Raw genomic sequence first — 21,770 nt, forward strand, 5'->3', positions numbered from 1 at the left:
GGACAGGATAGGGACAGGGAAGGGTGGGGAGAGACAGGATAGGGACAGGGAAAAAGCTGCGATGGGGGTGTTTGCTGCCCTCCTTGCTTCCCTTAGTCAGCTGGGATTGGTTCCCGTGGCTGCTGTGATGGTGGGCTGCTGAGGGCTCCCAGGTGTCTGGAGAACAGCCCTGGACTGGCATAGTAGACACCCCAGGGGGGTGGCTCCCAGCTGGGGATAACTGATATCAGGATATAACAGTCCAGCCCCTTTCCCTCAAGATGAGACCTGGTAAGAGGAGAGGGAGGCCAGCCCCAGCTGAGCCCACCTCTCTGCCTGTCCTCCGTGCTCCTCCCGGCTCCTCTCTGACAAGACCCTCTCCTTGACCAAAAGTTGGTTAGGCCCTGCTGAGTCCTTTTCAACTGGGACCAGTTCTTGGGCCCTGTCTTGGGCCTTCCCAGCCCACTGGTATCAAGAATCCTGCTAAGTCGGTTTAAGAAGCACTCCCGGACGCTTGATGTCTTCTCTTTGTAACCTCCCATCCATGGTCCCCTCACTCTGCTTGTTGGCTGTGAATCCCCACGTGTCCTTGTAGTGTAGTTGAGCCAGATCTCTCTCCCTTATTGCAACAGTCTTCACACCTGTCAGAATAGTCCTGCGTAGGCTTCCTGTTTTAATAAGTGTCAGAATCACCTTTTCTTTAATGCCCTACTTCCCCATGAGTTTCACCTGAGAGCACTTCCTCTAAAAAAGATTTGCATGCGACGACTCCTTCCAGGCTCTGCCTCAAGGGAAGCAGACCCAGCGCAGAGGCCAAGCACGCAGCCCTCTCAGGTGAGGCCTGGTCCTCGCCCCATCCCATGCGGAATGCTGGAGCGTAAATTATAGCCCAGAGTTTGCCCACCTGAGGCCAAGGCGCTCACACCAGTTGTTGGGTTAGGATCACGGGGGCGGGAGTGCAGGTGGGGAGCATGACCTCCTGGGCACGCCTGGCTGGCCGGGGGCCGAGGTGCCTCCAGAACCCCCAGGCATGGTGCCCGAAGACCACTGCAGGTGGGAGGCGCGGGCCTTTAGTAGTGAAGTCCACAAAATAGGAGATGGGCACACGGAACCAGCAAAAGGGGCTCCATGGGACTGAGTGGGTTACCAACACCATTTACCTCCGAGGGTGAAGAAATCGGGCTGCAGAGAACTTTGAGGAACAAGAATTCTAAATTGGTACCAGCTTAACTGTTGGCAGCCATAGGTATTCTAATGAGCTGACAACAGGTTGCCGTTGATCAATTTGTTGCTCCTTATGTAACGAGAAGTACAGAACACAGTACTTATAAATCCTTGTAATGAAATCTCTCTCCTTCATTGAGGCAGTGTTTATATAGAGGCACATTAGTTTAAACTTTCTGACCTCATCTGCATTCTAAAATCATAGCACCATCATTTCCTTTTCCCAAATGCGTTCGCTCTTAATTAATCTTAACCCCTCTCGAGCTTTCTGATTTCTATTATCACCATTTAAAGTTGAGAAGACTTTTAATGGGTCTAAATCACATATTCAAATTAGTTTCTTTTTCTAAAGTTATAATGCCCTGAAATTTTATTTGATTTGGGCCCAAACTATCACCTAAAAAGTAATTTGTTTTACAATTTAAATCATCTGTGTGGAATAAAATTCATTAACCTTATTTACATGTGTGTAAAAATTATGACACTCGATTCAATTAACATTTTTTTAAAGTGTGTAGTATTTTACAGCATAAACGTTTTTATGCTGTATGTACTGAAAGCTGGGGGAGGTGTCGATTTCCAGCTTTGGCTAAAACTTGAGTATTTTGGCCTTCTGCCCAGACAATGTTGTATGTGGAAGCCCTGCCGTCTCTCCCAGGGACAGAGGGCACAGTGGCTCACTGAGGCTCACTTCAGCATAATTCCCCTGGGACAGTGCGGGAGAGCTCACCCCACAGGGCCTGGTCTGGGGGCCATGGGTTGGGAAATGTCAAACCCCGGGTATAAACTCCTTTCCCTCTGAGCCTCGCTCTGGAAAGGCACAAACTTGCCATCCTCTGGAGGCGGCAGCCCCCCCCCCCCCACCCCAGTAGTGGAGCAGGACAGCCCCTCCTGGCCGGCCACAGAGGAGTGGGAGAGGCCCTCCAGGAAGGCTCATGGCAGTTCATGGGGAGGGGCAGACCTGGCGCCCTGAGGCTCTGTCAGTGCACCCATCTCAGCCTTGGTCTTTTTTTTTTTTTTTGCCACTTTTGCCACTTGCTACCGCTGTGATACTATAGTTCGATCCCCTGTCCCCTGGACTATTGACCCGGCTTCCTCACAGGTCCCCTGCACCCACGCTGCCCCTCCCTGCAAAGTTTCCTTCACCTTACAGCCAGGATGGTTATTTTGAAGCACGAGGCTGATTCCATCAACTATTTAGTGAGCTTGCCGTATCTTCCTATTGCTGCCTGTTTAGACAACCCCTGACCTGGACCCACGTGCCCCTGCTCCCCTGTCCTCAGCCACGCCGCCCTTCCTTGACCTTCGTGTTTACATTCTTCCTCATGCTTCCAAACTTTTGCACGTGCCGTTCCTCGGCATGGAGCCCTCTCCCTGCCTTCTCTGCCAAGTCATCGCTTACGGTTCTGGCCTCAATGTGAGGGTCGGGTCACTTCGACTTCCTTGGCTGGATCACGTTCCCTCCCGCAGGCTCGCGCGTAGCTCCCAGAGAGACTTGCTGACGTTCCTCTCATTCGTGGCCCACATCGCGATCGGAATTTTTCATTTGCCGTTGTGGTTATAGCATCTCTGCCCCACTCGAAGGCTCTGGAAGGCCAGGACCAGTGGCATTTTGCTTACCCTTCTGTACCCACCACATAGCTCAGTGTCTGCCTCCTTAGTTAATAGACATTGAATTAATGATGGACAAGCTTGACTTCACGGGTTTCCTTACTTTCAGACAGGGAGAAGTCATGTCCCCATGAGGTCAACAGTAAATGAGAAAATACGTGTAAGGTGGTGAGCACAGCCCTGTGCCCCTGGCTATCCCCATCCTCCCTTGGGGATATTTAGGTTTCTGAGGTGGGAGCCAGCAGCAGTGGGGGCGGGCCAGCAGTCCAGTCCTGCCTGATCACAGGTGGGTGTGAGGGAACCACCCGACAGCCCCTGCGCACGCCTCTGCCTTTCGTTTTCTCTAACACTCTGGGCAGAGACACACATCAAGAATGAACAGTGAAGAGAATGAAACAGTTCATTGCTCTCAGAAGCTTTGTTTTGAATCCAGTTCCTCCTGAGGTCAGAATTAGCCATTCGAGATGAGAAAACTAGGTGGAAATCTCCCGCCCAACAGGTATGCCCCTCACGCCCCAGCCTTTCCCAGCGCTCTGGGGAGAGCTGAGCCTCACGTTGCGGTGTGAGCTGGGTCACCTATTCAGGAACGTGACCAACGAGGACTTTCTGCTGCTCTTTCCTGGACTTTGGCTGAGCTGGCGTTTTGGCCGTGCAGGCCATGGGAGAGTGAGGGTAACAGTGAGTCCTTGGGAAAGTCCCTGCCGTCTCTGGTCCTCAGTTTCCCACCTATCAACGACAGGAGTGATACTTGGTTCGTACCTCCAGGCAGCTCATGCGCGTGTTTTGGGGGACCCTTCTGCAGGACAGACAGAAGCTCTGAAGACTGTTACTCAGTCCGGGCACATCGCAGAGCTGGGCAGGCTGCACTTTCTTTTAAAGAGGAGACAGCAGGCTGAGTGGTCCAGCTTCACAGAGGACACGGCCTCGGCCATGCCTGCTGATGACCAGATGCCTGACCTGATGACTTTGGCCTGTCGCTTCCTCTCTCCTGGCCGTGGGTTTTCCTTTTGTAAAACAAACATGCTCATGTCGGGTTAGATGTCCTCTGAAACCCCTTAGTCACCTCTCTTCTCCCACGCCTTCGGACCTGGCCCTTCCCACAGTAGTCCAGGAAGCTCCGAGCCTTTGGAAGCTGCCCCAACCTCCTGCTAGATTGTGTGGGTGAAGGCAGAGCGCTTTTCATTCACAGCTTTGAGGCACGATGGCTTTATTTCTGCTAAGATGCAAACTCCCTGTTCTTTTCTGTCAGGGGACCCAAAGCATCTCTGTTTCCCATCAGGCCCCTCTCCCTGGTCCCTGCAGGGGCTGAGAAGGAGAGGAGGTAAGCCTGGCGCTGTTGCGCACAGTGCTGAGTACACGCGAGTTCGTGCAGTTCATTGAGAATGACATTCCACGCGACCCTTCAGCTCTCCTGTGCCGTTAGCTCTCTGCTAAGGCCCGGAGGCCCCGCTCCTTTTCAGTTTGGCTGCTTCTGTGACTGAGCAGAAATTATGACTCTGAGATCTCAGTGGCGTTTCCAGGTCTTCATTAGTCCTGAAAACATGACTGCCTTGCAACTCAGTGCAGGAGAAGCCTGAGTTTCTCCAAGCCTCACGGCTCACGGGTTAGAGGGAGATTGCAAAACAGTAATAATTCAGACTTCACTGGCCCTGTGAAGGACCTTGGTTCTCTGGAAAGTTTCCTCTCTAAGCGGTTTGGAAAATACCTGCAGTGTGCCTCACGGGCACCTGGAAATAGTCATCGTGTTGGTAGAGTTGACTGCTGCCCCCCAAATTTGTGTCCACCTGAACCTCAGAATGTGACCTTACTTGGAAATAGGGTCTTGGTAGATATAACTAAGATGATGTCCCACTGGATGAGGGTGGGGCCTAAATCCAATGACCAGTGTCCTCGTAAGAAGAGAACAGACACGCGGAGAGATGCACGGAGAGACGCGTGGAGAGACACAGAGAGACGCACAGACACATGGAGAGAGGTGAAGACGAGGCAGACTGGAGTGATGCTGCCACCTATGGACTTGGGACTTCTGGCCTCCAGAACTGTGAGAGAATAATTCTGTGCTGTTATAAGCCACTCAGTTTGTGGTAATTTGTCATGGCCTCCCTGGTAAACCAGCACCCTGTCCTTATTGCATCAGCCCTGTGTTGATGTCCTCCTTCCACAGATCCTCTTGTGGGGGGCTCCTGAGCCCGGCGTCATTGCCATCCTCTGTGGCAGCCCGACCTCCCTGCTCCGTTAGGAAGTACTTGGTTGCAAGTAAAGTTTCCTGGGATAGCAGTAGCTTAACCAATAAGAATTTACTTCTCTATTGCGGCCATAAATACAAAGGCAGGACTTTCTAGTGCAGCCTCAGCAGCCCAGAGGCCTCTAGGCTGGCTTGTCATGGTTCTCTTGATCTTCCCCTTTGGTTGCAAAATGGCTGCCAGGATCTAGGTATCGTCTTCACACAAAAGCACTTGCAATCAGGAAGGAATAAGGGACTTCCCAGTCATCTCTCTTTCTCTCTCTTTCAATCAGAGAAGAAAATATTGTCCAAAGCCCCCAGAAATTCTTCAAGTCCCCTCGGCCAGAACTTGGTCACATGCTCAAGGCCCTAGCTGCAAGGGAGACTCACAAAGAGCATTTCTGTGACTGACAGCCTCTCTCATGGAAGGTGGGGTGTTTGCTGACTAGGATTACAGGTTGTGTTATGTTACATGGCAAAAGCAACTTTGCAGATTTTGTTCAACTAAGAGCCGTGAGACGGAGATATTGTCCTGTTGGGTCCAATGTAACCACAAGAGTTTTTATAAATGGGAGGCAGGAGGATCAGAGTCAGAAGAGACGTGACTGTGGAAGCAGAGGGTGCGGCGAGGTGGCCGTAAGCCTGCAGAAGCTGGAAACGCAGGCAGCCTTTAGAATCTGGAACAGCGTCTCCCTGCGAGCCTCCAGAAGGAACACGCTCGGCCCACACCTTGAGTTAGGCCAGCGAGACCCATTTTGGACTTCTGACCTCCAGCATGAAAATAATAAATCTATATTGTTTCAATACACTAAGTTTGTGGTAATTTGTTACAATAGGCAATAGGAAACTAACATAGCCCCGGAATCATGCTGCCTGGGTCCCTGGGCCTCACAGAGGGCCCAGAAAATGGCCCCTTTATCTTCTTTCAGAACCTCTCTCTCCCTCCCTCTGCATATCCATAAAGCTGGGCTGCAAAACTCGAACATGCCATCTTCCCTACCCACCCATCTCCCACCCCCCCTTCACTCCATCCTTCACACCCCCCCATCCTCCCATCCTCCCCTACCCCGCCCCCATCCTCCCCATCCCCCATCCTCCCCTTCCTCCATCCTCCCCATCCTCCCCATCTCCCTTCCCCCATCTTCCCTAGCCCTCCGATCCATCTGTCTTCCTCATCCCACTTCCCCCAGGCTTCCATTCAGATATGTCTGCCCCCTGAAACCCAGGGGTTTAATCTGGTTTGCACAGGGTACTCAGTCAGGCCCACCTCTGCTGGGCCCACCTGGGGCCCTTTATGTACAGCACTTGTCACTTGTGGGAGTCTGGCCCCCTTCCCTCTAATCTTCACCGTACAAGCCTCTCATCGATGTGACTCGCCATCCCCAGCAGAGAGGAACCTGCAACTAGAAGGCCACTGGGGGTCTGTGCCTAGTGGCTGGGCAGTGACGGGTGAATCAGCCAGGCCCGCAGGCCCTGGCTCTCCTGGAAGGAGCAGTCCAGGGCGGAGGAGAGCTACTCTCCACATGCGCTGGCCTGGTCACAGCACAGCAGCAGAGGCATCTGGTGAGAGCAGCAGGACCGATGGCCTTCTCTCCTGAGGGGCACTTGCCCCGACCCCTGGTGAGTAAGAGCGATGACCCGATCGCTGCGGTGCTGAGAGTGAAGACGCTGGTGATCTTCCCAGCTCTGCGGAGGAGCATTCCTGGTTCTGAGCATGGGACAGCGGCTACCGGCAGGGGAGCAACGCGGAGATGGTTCCTCAGGCCCTGCTGACACCTGCTCTGTGGCCCTGAGGTGCAGGCCTCCCCCGTTGGAAGAGGCTGGTGGCCACCGGGCTGCCGGCGGAAGGGCGGGCCTCCTGGAGCGCTCCGTCCTCAGCCCCTCTGCCTGGAAAGCCACCTGGTCAGAGCTCTGCCTTTTCTAACTGTCTCAGGCCGCTGGGTTCTCTTCTTTCAACTTTAGCTCCAGCCTCCCCTCTCTGCTTCCTTACCACCTGCTCCCGGCCCAAAGTGGAGGCTGGCACTGGGGCCTTTCTAGGTCATAAGTGCTCCGCTGCGGGCCCCACTGCCAACCAACTCAGCCCTCACTAGTCCATGCAGCAGAGAGATTCCGCTGGCCCAGCTCGGGTGCCTGTCATGTCAGTGTCACCACCCATCCAATCAATGCCAGGAGATCAGTGCCCAGCAGGGCTGGTGGGCGGGGGCAGATTTTGTGAAAATGCAGGGCATGTGCCAGGCAAAGTTTATCCACCAAGCATTGTCCAGAAAGAAGGTGAACTGTCCAGAGAATGGACAAGTCTCGCCCACGCTGACTAGATGATTAGGGAATTTATCTATCTCACTTAGGTGTATTAAGAGTAAAGCAAAATTTTAAAAAACCAACTGAAAGGCAGCTGGGCAGGGCAACGCTCACCCTCAGAACATCCACCATGCTTTTCTCAGCCCATGACCTCTTCTCCCCCTTCTTTCCTTAAATCCACCTCCTGTAAAGTATAGTAGACCTTAAGTGTTTTCGCCCAAGTCTCGGGTGTGGTCATTTCTACAGAGCACTCCTGGACATACTGCCAGAGCCCCAGAGAACATTGAATTCCAGGACCTAGGGCCTAGGGAAGCTGGGCAGGCCCTGTGTGTGCACCCAGCACCGCTCCCAGCAGTGAAGGGTTAGGAGGCCGTGGTAAGGTGGTCCTCAGCTGTTCCTCTAAGGGAGGGATCTCTGAAGAAAACAGCCTTGCCAAGGTCACGCACCTTCCCCAGAACAGCCCACGTTTAATGGCTGGTCAGCGGAGAGTGTGAAGTCCCAGGCCTCAGCCTAGCCAGGAACGTCTCTGCAGGCCCACAGCTGAGGCCTTTGTGGGTCCGGCCTCCCAGCCCAGTGTTTTCCTCTGCATGATCCTGCTTCTTTCTCTTCCCTTCAAACAGATGTTGATTCCAACAGTTCCTCCTAATAAACATGCTGCCTGTTCTTCTCCCTCCCACAGTCTGCTCCCCAGGGAACCCAATCTGTGATGGAGTTCCCCCGGGTTTATGGTCTTAGTGCCATGAAGTCAAACCGATGCTCAGATGGGCCCAGAATCATGACAGACACCTCCAAGCTGAGGGACAGTGACAGAGACTGCTGATGGACAATAGGCCTTGTCCCCGAGGCTTACTTTCTCTCTGGTTCCTTCCAGGAAACCTTGAGAAAGAGTGATCAGGCAAGCTGCTGCCAGAAAGGCTGGCTGCCTGCCCAGGTCCTATGGCAGGGACACAGGTGTGTGACCTTGTGGACAAACACTGGTTTGTGCTATGCTATTCAACACCATGAATGTCCGAGGAAAATGGTGGAGGAGATGTTAGTCTGCAGCATGGAGAGCCCTGGAGAGCAGAGCTTGCCCTCTTCCGTGGGATGAACCCTGGCCAAAACGTTGGCCTTCTGAATGAATTGTCCGGCTCCTTGAGGTGGGCAAGTAGAAAACTCCATGCAGGGAGCACTGGGAAGTACTCCTGAAGGACCCCAGGAGTTGTTTTGGTGGGAGAATCTTGGCCTATCCACTCTGCTGATCACAGAGAATTAAACTTCTTCCTGCCTATCCACTGCCCCCCCAAGTCCCCCCAAAAAAGAAGAGAAGAAAGAAGCGATAAAGGCCCAGGAAGAATCCTTCATTCGTGCTGCTTGATTTGCAAAATCAAGATAAGGGCCACCAAGGGTCTTCGTTATTTTTATGTGACACCGATAAACCATCTTGTACTCCTCTCTGTCGCCCCCCAAGCTCACAGCCACTCATCTTTTTGCACAGAGAAGCAACTTTCTGGAACTTGATTCATAAACAGAAGCATTAAAACTGGTCTCAGCTGGTCTTGGTCCTTAAGCGAATGTGGCTGGTGTCCCGCTCCTTCCTGCAGCGTCCTCTCCCTCTGTTTTATGTTGAGCGGGGCCATCAAGGGACATTACGCCAGAGATGAATCTTAACTGGCTGTGGATTTCTAAGGCTTTTCATCTTAAGAATTCCCCAAACAAAAAAGGTCTGATTCCTTATGAGACTGGAAAGATACGCACCTGGAGTTCTAGGACTCCCAACCTCATGGAGATTTGAAGACTGGGGTATTGGTGAAAGGTGGCACCCTCCGACCTGCTGCTGGCCTTGGGAGGACAGCCACCATTCTCCTTCTAACCTGGGCCTTTGTCTTGGGAAGTGTGTTAGTCTGGATTCTCCAGAGGGACAGAATCAATAGGATGTATATATCCTACGTATAGTACACACTATACACATTACTGTATACGAATTACTACAGGGGACTTGTCCACGTGATCACGGAGGCTGAGAAGTCCAAGATCAGCTAGAGATCAAGGAAAGCTGATGGTATAGTTCCGGGCCGAGTCTGAAGGCCTGAGAACCATGAGCGTTGATGGCGAAGGTTTCAGTTGGAGTCCAAAGGCCTAAGAACTAGGAGAAGTGATGGCGTAAATTCCAGTTGGAGTCCATGTCCACAGTAGGAGAAGCGTAATGTCCCGGCTTGAAGACAGTCATGTAGAAACTAAAAATTCTTTCTTACTCAGCCTTTTGTTCAACTCAGGCCTTTGACAGGTTGGAGGAGGCCCATCTACCCTGGGGAGAACAATCTGCTTTACTCAGTCTACCAATTCAAATGTCAATCTCACCAAGAAATATCCTCATAGACACACCCAGAAGAATGTTTAACCAAATATCTGGGCACCCCGTTGTCAGTCAAGTTGACATGTATAATTAACCGTCACAAGAAGGAAAAGCTGATCATAGGATGAACAATTCAAAGAAAGTCACACATGTGCAAGTCCCTTGGCCAGATTGGGACTGGAGAAGCAGAGAGCTCCTGTGTGGGGAAGAGACGGGCTCTGAGGCTGTAGGTGGACACGCGAGAGTGCGGTGGTGGCCTCTTGGTGCCTTCAGTCTTTGCAGAACTGGAAGGCTGTTTGTGGATATTGCTTCCCCAGACTCGAGCCTACCTTCAGGATCTGCATGCCCCCAGCTTCTCTGGCCCAGAGTCCTTTGCCAGCTCATGGCCCTGGCCCATGATTCACAACCAGATTAGGATCCTCACATTCCCCGGGTTCGCCCTGGCCATAAAGAAGACATGGCAGCTGGGGCCTCCTCCTAGGGTCTGATGGAGGAGTGGAAGGTCAAGATTTTCATTGGGGTGAAAGACATCAATAAGAAGGCAGGCACGATGGATTCTTTGTTTAACAATTAGGACTCCTGATCAGCTCTGAATAGTTAAGACTCGAAAAATAGTAGCTTAAATAACACAAAAGAACAAAACAACAACAACAAAAGACAATATTTTTCTTTGGGGAAATGAGAGCTGTAAGTAGGCCAGGGCTATCTGGTGGCCCCATACCGTCATTAAGGACTCTATCGCCTTCCATCTTGCAGCTCTGCTCATTTCTAGGGAAGGGCCCTCAGGTTCATGAATTCAAGATGGAAGCCACTTTTCTGTGTTGCAGGCAGAAGAAAGAGGTTGGGCGTGTCTGGAGAGTGGGTGGGTGTAGCAAAAGGACCCCGTCACCTTCATCAGCCCCTCTTCTCTTTTAAAGAATTTCCCAGAAGCTCTACCTCATGGCTTCCACTTGTATCCCATTAGCCATCCATATCCGTAAGGAAGCTGGACACTTGGTAAAACCTTGATTCTGCACGTTGGCATCCCAGCCCCCCACTTGCTGGTGCCCATGATCTACAGAGCCACCTCGCCTTCCCTGTGCTCGCAGCCCCTCCTTCTCCTTAGCAAAAGTTCCAGTACGATGCCAGGCCCTTTCTTCTCTCCCTTGCTTGCTCACAACGTATCTGTGCTTTAGTGATAAGGGACAGAAACCTAACATAATACCCTAAGCCAAAAGGGAAATCTGTTGGCTCGAGCAACAATATTGTGGAAGAGTAGAGGAGTTCTCCTTAGTAATTTCTGGAACCACAGGCTCGGAACCCCTCTAGTCTCCTGTCTGTCTCTCTTTCTCTTTGCCTCCCTCTCCATATCGACTCTGGCTATGTTGTGTCCTACTAAAATCACTTTCTTCACACATCAGAGGTCAAGGACAAGCGGCGCATACAGACTCACATGCTCACAGCTCTACAGCCAGAGCAGAAAGGACCATTCCCCCCCAGCTGCAGTCTGAAAAGTCCTGGCAAAGACTCTGATTGGCCCAGCTTGGTCAGATGGGCTTCCTTTGCGTGATCACAATGGGCAGGAAATGAAGATACGTAATAGGATCTATTACACCTCTTCAGATCCCATGGCTAGATCAACGCTGCGGAAGGGAAGTCAGGAGGGAGTCTGATGAAGGGGTCCCAGAGCATGAGGGGATGGCACAGGCAGAGCCATTGAAGGAAGGGATTGTGTTTAGTTAGGCAGAAGCCCCAAGTCCTGTGTGCCACAGCTCCCTGGCTCAGTCCTGTGCCTGTTTCCCATTGGTTAACATTTTGCCCTTCCTCCGCTCTGCTCTGTACTGTGCAGACCTACAAGTCTGACTCCTGCAGGCTGCTTTCTCGAGACTTCCACCTTAGCTCCCAGCTGGGCTCAGCCAATGGTGTGGATTGGAGGACGGCAGAAGCAGGCGTTTCTTCCCCTTTCTCACTGCCCTCAGCAGTTTCTCTGGCCGCAGTTAGTTCCCCTGTGGCTCCACCTCTGGCAAGTGCAGCCTCTGTGGTTTGAGTTTCCCGGGGGCGACTTTGGTCCCTGAGCCTCAGAAACTCTACCTCCTCCCTTACTCGCCAGCCTAGGGGAAGAAGTGACTTTCTGCTCCTGTTAATCTCTGGGCTTACATCATTTATGCAACCAAATGGCTGCATTAAATTTCTCCTGTTGTAAAAGCATGAAGGCAGTTGTCTTCCTGGATGGACCTGATTTATATACACGCCACCTTTCTCCACACATGCGTTTCCTCCCCCACCAAAGGTCATTTGCTATTGAAACCTTTCTTTGACCTGGAAGCAAAAGGTTGTGTCCCCTGTAAATGAATCTGAAACCTCCCGGAGCAGCTGCAGGAAGGATACTCTGAAGGAGCCACCCGGCCTCCCGCCAGGCGTTCAGCCATTCGAGCGCGTGGGAAACGCAGCCGGTCTCCAGCAGCTGTGCGTGGATGTGCCTGGAGAAGCCATGCCGGCCAGAACTTCATCCCCGCCTGTCTCCACCTGCCTGTCAGCAGGAAGGAGACTTTAATGTGAGCAGAAACAAAGCCAAAACCAGAGCGTAAACTAGCAGCCAAACAGCCAGCGCGGGAGAAGAGCAAAGCTTGCAGGTTCAGGCTCCTGGGCGACCTGCAATCTTTGTTACTCAACCCACTGCAAGGTGACACAGAGATGGGCTTTTACGTTTAATTGCATATGCCACGGGATGTCCATCCAGGTAACGGTCACACTCCTGTGAAGCTAGCTGGAGAAACAATACTAGGCTGTTTTTTTCCAGCAGTTGGTTTTGGGGAAAGAAATGGTGCTTGTACCGGTTTTCCCTCTGGAATACCACTACACGTGAACTTGAGTATTTTCTCAACATCGACCCAAAACTACCTTAAATTATGTCCCTCATGACCTTCTTCCTTCTTGTCTTAATTAAGGAAGGATTCCTGTACCCGTCAGGAGAGTACAGTTTCTGCTGTGGTAACAACATCCTGAATTCTCAGAGGCTTATAACAATAAAGACTCTTCTCACCTGTGGGACACGTCCGTTGAGGGTTGGGGCCCTGTCCCAAGTGTCCTCGTTCTGAGACTCGGGCCAACAGGGCAGGAGGTATCAGGAATATTGCTGGTTACTGTGGCAGACACAAGTGACAGACATTGCTCTGACCACATTTCAAGGTCATAGAAAGTCATGTGGTGACATTCAACTTCTTGCAACCATTTCTATTTTCCCAAAGTTGTAGCTGCAGCTTTCCATCTTGGTCTCAAGTGAAATCTCTGCTTGTTGTTTTATAGAAGTCTCAAATGTGATGTCAATGAAATGGAACTCCATGGGGCCGGCCTGGTGGTGCAGTGGTTAAGTTCACAGGTTCCACTACAGCAGGTCGGGGTTCGAGGTTTGGATCCCAGGTGTGGACCTACCTACTGCTTGTCAAGCCATGCTGTGGCAGGCGTCCCACATATAGAGCAGAGGAAGATGGGCACAAATGTTAGCTCAGGGCCAGTCTTCCTCAGCAAAAAGAGGAGGATTGGTAGCAGATGTTAGCTCAGGACTAATCTTCCTCAAAAAAAAAAAAAAGAAAAGAAATGGAACTCTTGATTTTCTATGCCTCTAATTACCCTCATCTGAGTAAATGACACCACTTTCTGCCCAGTTACCTAAGTCAGAAATCTAGGGATTGTCCTTGATTTCTCTCCTTCTTTCAGTTGCCACATTCAACCCATCTGCAAGTCTTACTGATTCACCTTTCACAATAGTTTCAGAATCTGCCTCATAGCCTCAGCTCACGGCCAGTGCTCATGGCCTCGTAACCTCTGCAGACGGCCAGTGCTCATGGCCTCATAACCTCTGCTCACGGCCAGTGCTCATTGCTTCCTAGCCTCTGCTCACGGCCAGTGCTCACGGCCTCCTAGCCTCTGCAGACGGCCAGCGCTCATGGCCTCATAGCCTCTGCTCACGGCCGGTGCTCATGGCCTCCTAGCCTCTGCTCACGGCCAGTGCTCATGGCCTCCTAACCTCTGCTCACGGCCAGTGCTCACGGCCTCCTAGCCTCTGCTCCAAGGCCAGGGTGCCCATTGGTCTCAGTTTAGGTCCCCCCAGATGTAGACCCTGATACAAGGATTAAAGTGGCAGTTGTTTTTCTGGGAGATGCCTGAAACATTGATGGAGGAATAAGAAAGTGAGACAGGAAATAAAAGGTAAAAAAAAAAAAAAAACGGGGTGAGGGACGTGGTTCATTATTGAGAGAAACCCAACTGCAGCCAACTGGGACTTAATCTTACAGGAAACCTCCGGGAAATGACGGAGAACAGAGGTCTTAGTGCTATTCCACTGGAATGAGGCGTATGTCATCAATGGAGAGCTGCTCCTGGGGACACTAAAGTTTTGGACTTCCACGCTGTGCTGCAAGCAGGCAGAGTGGCTTTATGTGGCTTTGGAGGAAGTTTTCCAGAAAAAAGACACAGATATTGGTAATTCGAAGTCAGCTGCTTCACTGCAGTGATATGCCCAGAAGGAGGGGTGAGACAGGAAAATGGCAGAACAAAAAACGGCTGTCCCCAGCATCGGGATTAACCATCCACCCGCCACTCACAAGTTCCAAGAGCACCACCCTCCCTGAATAACCCCCTCTCCTTCCCCAGAGAGCCCCCTCCCCTTGCCTAGACATACCCCTCCCCTCCTAGCATCAGAGTCTGGTCACAAGCTTGGCACCTGGCCTGCAGGTCTTGGCCACATGCTCTGGAGACTGACCAGTGCCCAGCTGCCGACCCGGCTCCCTGCTTCAAACTGACCAGTGCCCAGCTACCGACCCACCTCCCTGCTTCAAACTGACCAGTGCCCAGCTGCTCACCTCTGCCACTGTAAATGAGGACCCCAGACCTCACTCAGGGCTGGTGGGTCAGTTTCAACCGGGTCAATCTGGCCTGCTTTCCTTCCTCAGTTTCTTTCTAATCGGCCTGGCTTTTGCCTCCCGATAAACTAGCATAATCTCTCCTGACCTGCTCTTGGATTCCTTCCTGCACGAGGTCAAGAACCCACACTAAGGACCGGGTCTCAGCCGGGACCTTGGTCCCAGCAGGTTCCATTTCAGGGGTGTGGGTGGGGAGCCAACAGCATCTGCTATGATCTATCCCTTGACCTCTCATTTCCACTTGTTATCTGCATTAAGCTCACCCTTATAACAACTACTCTTCAGGCTGGAGGCCAGTCTCAGTTAATAAACAGACAAACAAACAAATGTATAACTCAATAGGAAGTTCATGGGCCAAGTTGTGGCTGGTCAGTTGGGCCTGAGGTCGGGTCTTGCTATTCAGCATCTCACTCCTCCTCCACCACGTCTGGAATCCCTTCGCCCTCTGCCAGCCTTCCAACGGGAACAGGCTGCTTTCCTCGTAACCTACACTTTCATGCCTAATGGATCTGAGCATCTGGTTATCACACCCTTGTCAAGCCATGGTTCTGAAGTTACCCATTTACAGTTATTAATGAACAAGTAATCATCAAGAGTTACCAGCCAAATAAATTCCTGAGTTCCAGAGAAACTCCTCCTGCCTTCCATTATACAGCAGCAACTCTATCATTCATGAGAAGCAGGACCAATTACTCTACCAAGTTCGTAACTCCTTTCTTTGCCTACAGGTCTACTGGGGTAAGGAACCCCAAATGACAAGGCAACAGCAGCTATAGCTTTAGATTTAGTGGAACCCATACGGGGTCCCCTAGTAGAAATCTCTCTAGGATTTCTAGTCCAGCAGAGCCTGAAGTTTTGGGGACAAGAAACACAAATCCCCCCAAGTGGGCCAATGGGCTTAATCGGGAGAGGGGTCACCTCTTATTTTTGCTCCTTGGTTCTCAGAAAAGTACACCCTACCTATTGTGGACACAGCACCACACAGGGTCTTTGGTTCAAAATACATATTGCATCTTGAAAAAGAGCACCCTTAAGCCCATAAAGGGTGAGTTCCAATCCAGTGTCCACCTGCTCCTTGAAGCGGTCATTCCACTCTGAGGCTGCCTGTTGCTCTGAGTGATGCAATACATTAGCGCAAGCTAGATTCAGTGGTATGTTGGTAAATTGGCTTGTGTGTGTGGGAGGGATCTCTAATTTGTACACTCTGCCTGAGTTTTGTTATTTAAATACTTTCACAATGGCCAATTTCAATCTGCCAAAGTTTTAACAATTGCCTCTCAAAATTCCTGAATACTTAACAATCAGTTCTCCTGAGTCAGGACTCCTGGCTGTAACAAACATAACACTGACTGGAGCCCTTGGTCGTCTGCCATGTTGAACCTCTTTCATTATAAATTTGGTCCCTTGGTCAGAGGCAATGTTATGTGGGATTCTCCCGACAATCAGACTTGGCGAGAAGGCAAATCCTTACCTAGCATCTCTAACAGTCACAGATGAGGGTGAAACACTCCCCCCGTCATCTTGTGGTATGCCTGATGTAATCCACTCGCCACCATATGGCTAGTTGGTAACTGTGGCTGTTATGGAGGATCCCTGCTCAGATCTCCCTTAAAGAGATGGCCTGTGGTTAATTGACAATAGACTCCACCTTTGCCTCTGTTTTCAAGCTGAGGGTACAGATTTCTCAGGCAATGGTATAAGGGCTCACAATTCCTGACCAGCAAATTTTGCCCAAGAGGTGCCCCTGGGCTGGTGGAGACTTTCTTCTCGCTGATCTCAGCCTGAGTCTCTTGCTACCTACTCTCCCTTCCGTCTCCCTCTCCTTTCACTGGTGTCAGACTTGCATCACAGTTGGCAGCCTCTTCCTGTCTACTCTACTCCCGCTTCCCTTTATCTTTGCAGGCATTACCCCCAATAATCTTCCTGAGGCCCCTTTGTCTCCTCTCTTCCAAGTCCCCAACCCCACCGAAAGTTCCTGAACAACTAGCTAAGCCATCAACAACAGCTACGAGTCCTGAATGTCCTTAGCTCTGGCCACTTCTCCCTCCAGTCCGATAACCAGTTAATAACCAGATGTACTGCTTAAAGCTCTAACCACTGAGACGTTTTCTCTCTGCCGCCTCTGAAATGGTACTAGCGTAGCAGTGGTCCACTTTTGGCTTGCACCAACATATTGTACTAATCCATTGATGAACCAGAGATTTTTCTTCCTTTTTCGTCTAGTTAAAACAAAAACTCACAAGGCCATAGGTATGGAATGAAGGAGACTCACCTGTGTGACAGAGATAGGTGATAGGAAGGTCTGGGTCAAGTGTTGGTTTATTTGTGTTCTCTGGATCTACTCTGCATGATCTCAAATGTATCACTGCCATCATATGATGAAATTATGTTCTGCCTGCCCAACCTTATGAACTGGTGGGTCTGACCATACTCGGCTCAGGAGGCAAGGCTCAGATCGTGTTGGGAAGCAATGTGAGGTCTCCTGGTCAGGTATGAGGTCTCTCCTAGAGCCTAGTAGTACGCCAGGAGCTGCTGTTCAAATGGAGGATACGTTTCTGTCGCAGTGTTATGGACTGAATCGTGCCCCCCAAAATTCACATGTCGCAGCCCTAAGCCCCAGTGTGACTGCACTTGGAGATAAGGCCTTTAAGGAGGTAATTAAGACTACTGATGGCTCCTTAATCTTGGGGTTCTGGCCTCCAGAACTGTGAGGAAATAAATTTCTGCTGTGTAAGACCCCCAGTCTGTGGCGTTTGTCGCAGCAGCCCTGGTAGACTACCCACAAGACACCGCGGGCTTGCTGCAAACCCCGGCTCTGCGCTGAGACTCTTCTGGTGGGACTTGCCCTAGACACCTCACGCGTGCTGGTTTACGGCAGATCCCTCCAGCACCCTGTCACGTGGCCCGTTGGCAAGACGGATGGCACTGCAAGCTGAATGTGCTCTAGAGCTGTCTCTTGCCGTGAGCTCCTCTCAAAACTGGCATCTTTCTGAGTCATTCAATAAATGGATTGTTGCAGTTTTTCCAAGTGTGGTGTGTGCTCCCTCCAAAGTTAAGAGCCATATTGACTGTTGTTCATTTTTCTCAATGGTAGGAACTACAGGTTTTAAAACCTCCCAGCATTCCTCAAATCACCTTGAATCCATGTGTTATCTCCATCCCTCTGGTGTATCCATTGTTCTTGCCACTTCATACTCTCCAAGCTCAATTAACACTGTGCCATTGATATAGTGACTACGGAATGTCAAAACGACCAAAGTCTGACGGGACCATACTGTGACAGAGCAGGAGAGTAGACCCTGACTTCTGCCAAGGCTGGGAGTGAACGCTGCCGTCCACTCCAAAAGAAGGTGGATGTCTTTTCATTGCTGCCTGTGGTGGAATCGAAAGGAAGGCATCTGCTGGGTCAATAGTTGTTACTTATGCCTGAGATTGGGTTGTTCTATTCCAGTAAAAATACAGCTGCTACAGCTGGGGCGACAATTTGATTAATTGTTGGCAGTTGTATTAATTTCCTATGGCTACTGCAACAAATTGCCACAAGCTTGGTGACTAAAAATAACACACATTTATTCTCTTACAATTTTGGAGGTCAGAAGTTTAAAATTAGTTTCACTGGACTGAAAACATGGTGACAATAGGACCATGCTCCCTCCAGAGGTGCTAAGGGTAAATAGTTTTCCTGGCCTTTTCCAGCTTCGAGAGCTACATTCCTTGGCTCACGGCCCCTTCTTCCATCTTCAAAGCCGGCAGTACAGCATCTTGCTTTGTCCCGCTGCCTTCTTCTTCTGTAGTCTAAGCTCCCTCTGCCTCCCTATTAGGATATTTGTGAGTATATTCAGGGTTGACCCAGATAATCCAGGATAATCTTTCCATTTCAAGAGGCTTAATCACAAATGAAATTAATCTGCAAACTCCCTTTGTGATAGCCAACACCATTCACAGGCTCCAGAGATCAGGACCTGGCTGTCTTTGGGGGCCATTTTCAGCCCACCACAGTAGTCTTTCCTCATCTACCATGAGCAGCTGGTCGCTGTTTTTTCCAGGGCCCTATTAAAAATCAGGGTAAATCCCAGGTGAATTAAAACTCAGGGAAGTGGTAGGAACCACCCTCGCTGCCTCCTTCCGTGTTCCAGGCACTTAGAACGCGTGCACTGCATCTGACTTGCCATCTTGGCCAAAGGCGCAGGGTCAAGAGTTTGTATCTGGACGTCCCTATTGACCCTTAATGTGACCCTGAGGCCACATTTTGCTGGTAGCTCCCTGTATTTAATTTCCACCCAGGTTTTAATTTACTCAGAGGGAATTTTTGTGGTTGAAGAAACTGAAGATGAGAAACTTATTTTCTCTTATGTTTCCTCGAAATTCTGCTTGCAAACTGGGCAGTTCCTTTTTCAATTTATCCCTCTCTTTCTACACCTTACAGAAATATACAGATTAGAAATAAAAAGCCAATTGATACATTCCACATACTGCCCGGAAATCTCCTTAGCCCTATCTACGAGTTCACTAGGTCTGTTTTCTCTCTACCAACTTCCCACAGGCGAGCCTTTTCAGTTACTCCACCACCATGTAACAGACATCCTCCTCCCTCCAGCTGCCTATAGGAATTTTCAGCCTTCACCAGCAGCTTTCCAGAATCCACTTTAAAAGCCTCTGTCTGCTTCTCAAAGTTAATGCCACATGTTTTACATTTTTGTTAACGCAGGAGACCATTTCTGATATGAAATTGAGTTGTTTCAGTTAGCCTTTATTGTCTAACAAACCATCCCAAAATTAGTGGCTTAGAATAATGTTTTCCCCCACAATTCTGAGTGGCTTGTGCTGTTCCTTTGCTGATTTCACCTGGGATCCCTCACGCAACTGAATTCAGCTGGAGGGTAGTACAATGGACAGACTCTAATTTGACCCACAATGATCCCCGGTTCCTCGTATTCACACCTTTGTGAAATCTTTTCCCCTGGAATGTGGGCTGCCCTAGCAACTTGTAACTTGCTTCTAACCCGTAGAACATGGCAAAGATGATGGGGTGTCACTTTAATGATTAGGTTATAATGATTGGTTAACAGGAAAGATCAGGCTATGCCCTAAAGGGGACCAACTTCCTGGCCTTCTTATGACCCTTTGTATAGAGAGACGCCCAAGGAATTCCTCCAAATGCTCGGCATTTGTCTGTTGTGTCCATGTGACCTAGCTTACTGGTAACACACCTCATCTATTGACTCGCCTGCCAGAGAGAAGCAGCTGGGGCTCTGGCTCTGAGCTGCCCTCACCTGAAGAGGCTCGGCAGCCAGTGCAGCAGGGATTATCCTGAAGAAAGCCGTTTCCCTTTCTCCCGGCCCCCCAGGGCTTGGAGACCTAGTGGGTGGGGCTGGGAAACATTTTGATCAGGCCCCGGGAGTGACGAAGCAGGATCCCAAGATTGTGCAGGCTGGCCTAATTTTGCTCCAGTGTTGCTCAAAGAGCGTCTAGGAACCCTTTCTTCATCTGCTGCCTGCAGGCAGGAAGAGCAGCCCTCCCTCCCCTCGGCTTATGGGGCCTCTCTGACCCTTAAAGGGACCCGGGAAGGAGAAGCTGCCGTTGGCTTCTTTAAGAGGAAATCTCTCCCCAAACCCCGGCTGTCTCCCTCTCTGCACGTTTTGCCTCTGGATCTCTTTCTCTGCATTGCCTCAGACAGAAACGGGAGAGAAAAATAGCCAGCTCTGTGAAAAAAAGCCAAGATGGGTGCCAGAAGCTGGAAACACGTGTGGGGCAGGACCCGGAGGGGCAACGTGAGAGAAGAGCAGACGTGACTGACGCGTCTGCCAGAGGCCCCTTTATGAACCGGCAAGCAGACCAAGGTCAGGGCACAGTTTGACTCAGGAATAATTCAAATGGAGTTTTTCATTATTTTTTAAAGGAAATCTTCTATTGGAATAATAAGATCTTATTAAACAGACTGATATAATTAGATTAATATAAGCATAACCATTCATAAACCTAGTTTTCAAAGTCATGAGTTCTTGATCTTCACTATGAAAAAGTTAAGACTTTCTTGGCCTGGTCTCTTTGTAAATGAATACCCTGTCACTCCTGGACCTTGCTGTACCAGGTTGAAGGAAAAGAAAGTCATAGAGCGGCACCTTTTCAGTGGCACCTCCCCTGACCAGCCTATTCAGAGTTGTGTCCTCAGCACTAGGGACCTTCATCTGGCTCGTTAATGTGGCCCATGTACCTGGACCAGTGCCTGGCATACCGTAGGTACTTAATGCATGCTCTTAAGTGAATGAGTGAAGAAACTTTGGGAAGATATTCTGCCCCCTGATTATGCAGGTGAGGATACTGAGAGTCAGAGAAGTGACACCATGCTGAACGAGACATGGCTGGAGCCGAGCCTGGGAGCCGGCGTCCTGGCACCTGAGTCGGTGCTCTCTGTGCTGTGCTGGCAGGATTCTCTGGCTTCTCATCAGAAGCCAAACTTCTCCTTCCCTGCAAAGCCTGGTGGTCTTCCCCATCACCATGGCGATCGTGCCCCATGCCACACCCCTCTGGGCGATCTAAGGAGTGAGAAGACACCGTCTGTGCCCTGAAGACCAACACCTACCTAGTGGGGTCAGGGGGAGGGGCCAATATGGCAGTGGGGAGCTTCTTCTGAGCACACGCACCCAAAGTGACCTCATTTCAGTAAGGCTTTTGAAGACAGTGCGTTGCCATGCTGCTTGTTATGTCGGTGATGAAAAGTGTGTGGAAGAGGCAGGGTGAACCAGGGAGCCTGGAGAGGATGGTCGAATCGTGGTGTCAACCAAGGTGGGGAGATCCCAGAGTCCTCACCAGGCTCATGTACCCCTGATGTTAGAACCTGGTGACGCTGCTGCTGAAAATGGCCCTTGCTGCATACTTCTCAGCTCCCCTGCCTTCCCATCTCATGGGGCGTCTGCTTCCCCTCCTCACTCAGCACCTGCTCCTCGCCTCTCTCCCTGCCTCACCCTAGCCTGGTCTGGCAGGCACGAGTCACCTGCAGACAGACCCTCTGTGGCCTCCCTGGGCAGCTCTGCTTTTATGGGGTGAAATGGACCCATTCTGGCCCCAGTCCTTTCCTCTGCAGGGACCTGCAGACTCACACTACTCCCCTCAGGGATATATCCCTGCTGGGAGGGTGCCCCACACCACAGCGTGCTCTTATTGTGCTCTGTGCTCCACGGCTGTTATGAATTTATTT

Source organism: Equus quagga, chromosome 13 (assembly GCF_021613505.1).
Source record: "Equus quagga isolate Etosha38 chromosome 13, UCLA_HA_Equagga_1.0, whole genome shotgun sequence".
In the NCBI taxonomy this organism is placed as follows: domain Eukaryota; kingdom Metazoa; phylum Chordata; class Mammalia; order Perissodactyla; family Equidae; genus Equus; species Equus quagga.